Below are 6,399 nucleotides of genomic sequence, written 5' to 3' on the forward strand. Positions count from 1 at the left end.
TTTACGCTGGGTAACACCATTCTGGTATTGTTGCACTATCTTTCTGCTCAACAATGGGGGAATTGGTGATCCTCTTACCATCTTGGCTTCTGAGAGACACTGACACTCTGAGAAGCTCTTTTTATACCCAATCATGTTGTCAATTGACCTAATTAGTGTTAATTGGTCTTCCAGCTGTTCGCTATATGCTCAATTTCCTTTTTCCAGTCACTTATTGCTACTTGTCCCAACTTTTCTGGGATTTGTTGACACTGTGAAATTTTGAATCAACATATTTTTCCTTTAAAATGTTACATTTACTCAGATTAAACTTTTGATCTGTCATCTATGTTATATTACGAATAAAATATTGACATTTGCCATCTCCACATCATTGCATTCAGTTTTTATTCACAATTTGTTTAGTGTCCCAACTTTTTTGGAATCCGGTTTGTACTGTATTTGAATGTTTGTTCTTGTTTTTTTTAAGTTGCAGTAAGTGCCAAAATGTTTTTAAACAGTGTTAAATGGCTCCACATTCTAATAGTTGTCGTTGTTGAGGATGGATTAGACTTGTAATCTAGAATTTTATCATGAATCCTTTGAGTTTTTATCATAGGTGCTGGAGTCATCTCCTTTTCCGTTTGTTTTAATTTATGACAACACTTTGTTTTGACTGATTCGTGCCTTTTAAAAAGCACATTGTATTGAATAAAAAAAGTTGTTAAATTGTCACTGTGTTGTCACTTCAGTATTTCATTATAGGGTTAATTTTGAGTGCATGTTCCCCAGATTGAGTTCAGTAATATATAAAAATTTCAGTCTATTTGAAGCACTATATGAGTTGAAAATATTGAAAATTTTAAGTGAAGTACTCCCTAATCATAAGTTGAGACATATAAATATTTACAAGATAACGTTGAGATAATTTAAGCCAACTGCACATGTAATTTTTATTTTATGTAAACTTAAACATTTAAAAACATCAATAAAATATTATTATGTAATCTGTTACAAAATAATTTTTGAGTTCTGTGAACTTATTAGGGTTTACAGTTAGGGGAACTTCCCCCGATGTATATGCAATATTGCAGAGTCGCGTAAGCCAACACAACCTTACAACATCCAGAGCCTTAAGGAACTCTGGGCGAATCTCATTCACCCCTGGGGCCCTGCCACCCCTGATCTTCTACCCATTCCTGTTTAAATTACTTTGTGTTGTGCTGTTTTATTTCAAAAGATATGTCAACAGGAACAGTTCATCTGTGGTGAAAGAGAGACATTATTTCCTTAATTCAAACAAAAACCTTCACTAAATATCATAAAACAAATAATCCATGGCCTGTAGTCCATATAATGTTTCTACAGAGGATCAGCTGCTGAGTCTGTTTCTGGCTCTTTTGAAGGTCAGTTCCAGTAAAAACAAAAAATCTAAACCAGTCCATGGGTCACACCATGTCTACCTTAGATGAAAGAACCCAAACACAACAAGTTGCATTTTACTAATTTATTGAGCAATTGTTTCCTTTAAACAGTGACATCACTGTCATGTTTTAAATTGTTTAAACAGACAAAGAAAAATCATGTACCAAGCAGAGAACTCAACAAATAAAAATGTTTAAATTATTCTACATTGGACGACGTCCTCCAGAAGTTCAGTGTATGTGGTCGAGGTAACGAGCTCGTTTGGGTGAAGCATGATGTCGTGCATCTTCCCAGACTTCAGAGCATCATTTACAGACTGGACCATTGCAGGTCTGGTGTTCCACCTCATCTGTCCACAGCTGGACCAGTCCAGAGCCTTGTGGAACCTAAAAGTGACAGAAGACGTGCACGAGTCAAAATAGTGTCACAGTGACTACAAGTTACAATCTGTTGGTCTTTCTTTTGGAAAAAGTATTTTATCAAAAACAAGAGATTTAAAATTGAAACTAAGTCAAGAAAATGTGACATTTGCAAATATAAATAACAGTAGCTCAATTTTTCTTTATTTCACTTTTCATATTTTATAATTATTTAAACAGCCTCACCAGACAGAGATTACAAGATGTTATGTATCTTACCTGCTCTGTTGAAGTGTGTGACAAGGGTCTTTGTGTCCAAAGCTGTTTAACAGTTTGCTTCCAGAGCTAACAGCTTCCTGTGTTAGGTAGAAAAATTAAATTGAAGACAAACAAAAAGCTTAGTGCTACTTCTTGTGCCATGCTTTATAAAACAGTTAGTGAATCAAGTATTTACTTATGTAGGTAAACATAAATGTTTTAAAACCTGTTAAAATACACCAGAATGCAGGAAATAGTAGCTACTTTATTAAAAAAGTTATGGGGAAGGACCCACAGACCTCGCACCAATATGTCCCCCCCCACAATAATTCTAATGATAATACATGCTCCATGGTTCAAGCCAAGAACCATTGTCAACACTGGGGGGCTAAGGCCCCTAAAAAGGGCTTCTAGAGTCGCCCCTGGTGTGAAGAAATGAACTGAGAAAAATCAACTCTTGGCCTAAAATTTAACACAACAACATAATTGTACCCATCATATCTTAAATCTAAAACAATTATTATAATATATATGTAACCAGCCTTTCATATAAAAGCTGGGATATTTTTACCGGAGAATGCTTTCACTAACGAGTTTGTTGTACTGACATGGTTACAGCCGACAGTAACTACTTACACAATAAAGTGATGGTTATTCACGTTTTCCTCGATTCTAGTATCCAGCAGGACGTCACAATATCAAATAGGGATATTGTTACCGGAGAATGCGTGCACTTTAACCAGGAAGAGTTAGTTTTTGTTTGTTTTTTTACATTACAAACAGCGACAGATAATGAAGATTTTAACCTAAAAACCCACATAACAAAGCAGAGCATCATTTTGAAATTAAAAGCGACAAGGTGGAGAAAAATGTGCTGTTTGAGTTTATTTACTGACGGTAAACAAAGCAGCTCCTCACAGCTGAGACGTTTAAATCAGCACAGCACCAACACAACTCTCATGAAGTTCAGGTTATTTGACACTTTCCTGCCTGTTCTGTGAGTTCAATAGACAGACAGTTACTTCTTACCTTGCGTTGCAAACTATTTCAGCCATTCGGTTTCTTTGGAGGCGTCGCTGCTCCTCCCACCCTCTCGGTGAAAAGCTACGGCTGGAGCTTTGACTTTTGGGAAATGTAGTTCTTTTTTGACTTGTGTTAAAGTGAAGGCTTACTGAAAGAAAACTAGAAAATAGCAGCGCCGTTTTTTTTTGTTTGTTTGTTTGTTTCATTTTCATTTTTGGTTAATGGTTGGTTCCCGCTCCTGTCTGCTCCCGTTAGCTTTCAGTCCGGTCACGTCCCGGTCACGTCAGTTATAATGAGGTTGACTCCGGTCCCACCGGAATCCAGCCGGAATCACGTGATGACCTGCGGTACTCCCGAAAAAAATGTCATCCACTAATGAAGACCTGTGAGGTTCAGAAGTCTGTGTGTGTGTGTTGAAAGCAAACTAAAGTCTATGAAACACCATCTGGTGGTTAATTCTTGTACGACAACAAGACCTGCACATTCCATCAGGAGCTCTGTAGTTTCTAAAATTAAAATGTGGACACCTACGGCTTATACACAAGTGCGGCTTATTTATGTACAAAAATGTCCATCCATCCATTATCTTTACCCGCTTCTTCCATTTTGGGTCATGGGGGTCGTTGGTCCCCATGTCCAGCAATCACTGTGCGAGGGGTGGGGGACACCCTGGACAGGTCTCCAGTCCATCACAGGGCCACATAAAGACAAACGAGACAAACAACCATTCACTCTCTCACTCACACCTAGGGACAATTTAGAGTTACCAATCAGCCTAACATGCATGTTTTTGGACTGTGGGAGGAAACCGGAGCACCCGGAGAAAACCCACGCATGCACGGAGAGAACATGCAAACTCCACCCAGAAAGGCCCCTGGACCGGGGTTTGAACCAAGGACCTGCTCGCTGAGAGGCAGCAGCTCTACCAGTTGCGCCACCATGCTGCCCTGTACAAAATTGTGTTTTATTTTAAATTTAATGTGCGCGGCTTATATCAGGTGTGATCTATAAACTGGAAATTACAATAGTTTGCCCTTGTAGAGTTTCCGTAGCTTGAAGGGGTTGAAACAAGTTTCTGTAAAGCTGTTATCACATCTTTTCTTCACTGAACCCTGAATAATAGCTGCTCAATGGCCACTTTTTTTTTAGAAACACCTGTTCAACTGCTTGTTATCACAAACAGGTAAACAGGCCTGTAGACACAAAACGTACATCAAAATGGTGAAAAGAATGATTTAAGCAGCTGTCAATGTGGTGTCGTTGTTGGTGCTAGCAAATTCAAAATGACACATTTATTTAATAAAAATAGTAGTTTCTTAGTTTAAACATTTGGCATATTTACTAATTTCCTGTATTCAGCTCAGTCTCTTAAATAGCACCCTCTCAGAGTGGATCAACCAGTTTGCTGCTGACAACCAAAACCAGCTGATCACATGCTCAAGAAGGACCATCAGCCTAACAATGGATCATTAGCACCTGATGGCTGTTTACTATTCACAGAGGGCTGAGTGATACTAGCAATCACAGCATTGTAAGAGGGGGACAGTTGAACCAGGAGGCTCCACCCCTGTTTAATGATGGACGGTGTCTTTTCACAAAGATGGCCTCCTTTACTCCTCTCTCAAACCATCGTTCCTCTCTGTCCAGGATGTGAACATCTTCATCCCTGAAAGAGTGACCGCTGGCCTGGAGATGAGTGTAGACCGCAGAGTCCTGGCCTGATGATGTTGATCTTCTGTGCTGGTCCATCCTTTTGGCCAGTGGCTGTTTAGTTTCCCCGATGTAAGACTGATCACCCTCCTGACACTGAACAACATACACAATATTACTCTGTTTGTGCCGGGGGACTGGATCTTTGGGATGAACCAGTCTTTAATGTATTTTGGGGTTTAAAAGCCACTGGGACGTTATGTTTAGAAAATAAACGTCTCAGTTTCTCTGATACTCCCTCAACATATGGAATGACCACTGGTCTGGGTCTGGGTTCCTCCTTTTCACCTGATGGCTGACTGGAGTCCTGTTTGGGTTTCTTCTCTGCTTTCAGGAAGGCCCAGTTAGGATATCCACATTGCTCTAGAGCCTGTGTTGTGTGGGATTTCTCCTTCTGCCTGGCTCCTGAGCTAGTGGGGATGCTGTCTGCTCTGTGGTACAGAGTCCTGATGACTCCTAACTTGTGCTCCAAAGGGTGATGGGAGTCAAACTGCAAATACTGGTCTGTGTGGGTGGGTTTGCGGTACACCTCGGTTTGCAAATGTCCTCTATCAGAGACTGAGACCTCACAGTCCAAGAAAGCCAACCTGCCATTTTTTACATCTTCTCGTGTGAACTTGATGTATTTATCCACAGAGTTGATGTGGTCAGTAAAATGTTGAACTTCCTGAGATTTAATTTTAACCCAGGTGTCGTCAACATACCTGAACCAATGACTTGGTGGTGTCCCTGAAAAGGACGTCAAGGCTCTCTTTTCTACCTCCTCCATGTACAGGTTGGCAACAATAGGAGAAACTGGAGACCCCATAGCACACCAATGTTTCTGCCTATAATGTTGCTCCCCATATGTGAAGTAGGTTGACTGCAGGCACAGTTTCAAGAGTTGACACAGTTGTTCTGTGGAAAGCGTGGTCCTGCTGCTCAGAGTGGTGTCTGATTTTAATCTTAAACTGACCACCTCTACTGCATCATCAACAGGAATGCACGTAAAGAGTGATGTGACATCAAAAGAGACCATTGTTTCATCAGTCTCCATGATGACATCCCTCACCTTATCCACAAAGTCCATGGTGTTCTGTATGTGGTGTTCTGAGCTGCCAACTAAAGGGATGAGTACAGACGCCAGATATTTGGAAACATTGTAAGTGACAGAGTTAATCATGCTAACAATAGGTCTTAAAGGTACACCTTGTTTGTGGATTTTAGGTAAACCATACAGACTAGGTGTGGCCTCCCCTGGGTACAGTCTGTGGTACAGAATACGGTCAATAGCCTTGTCCTGCTCCAAATTTTTCAGGCAATCTATTAATTTCTTCTTGTAACCACTTCCTGGATCTCTTTTCAGAGGTTCATAAGTGTTTAAGTCACTAAGGAGTATCATAACTTTCTCATGATAGTCTTTCTGGTTCAAAATCACTGTGCACCTTCCTTTGTCTGCTGGGAGAATGATGATGTTTTTGTCCTTGCTAAGAGTGGTGAGTGCGTCCCTCTCCTCTCTACTGATGTTGGAAGGTGGTGGTTTGGCATTGCTGAGGCAGGCTGAAACTTTGATTCTGAGTTGTTCTGCTTCACCCTCTTTAATTTTGTTGTTGCGGATGGCTGATTCTGTAGCTGTGATCATCTCCACCAGAGGAATTCTACTTGG

This window comes from Nematolebias whitei, chromosome 17, assembly GCF_014905685.2.
Source record: "Nematolebias whitei isolate Nwh7 chromosome 17, NemWhi1, whole genome shotgun sequence".
NCBI classification, from domain to species: Eukaryota; Metazoa; Chordata; class Actinopteri; order Cyprinodontiformes; family Rivulidae; genus Nematolebias; species Nematolebias whitei.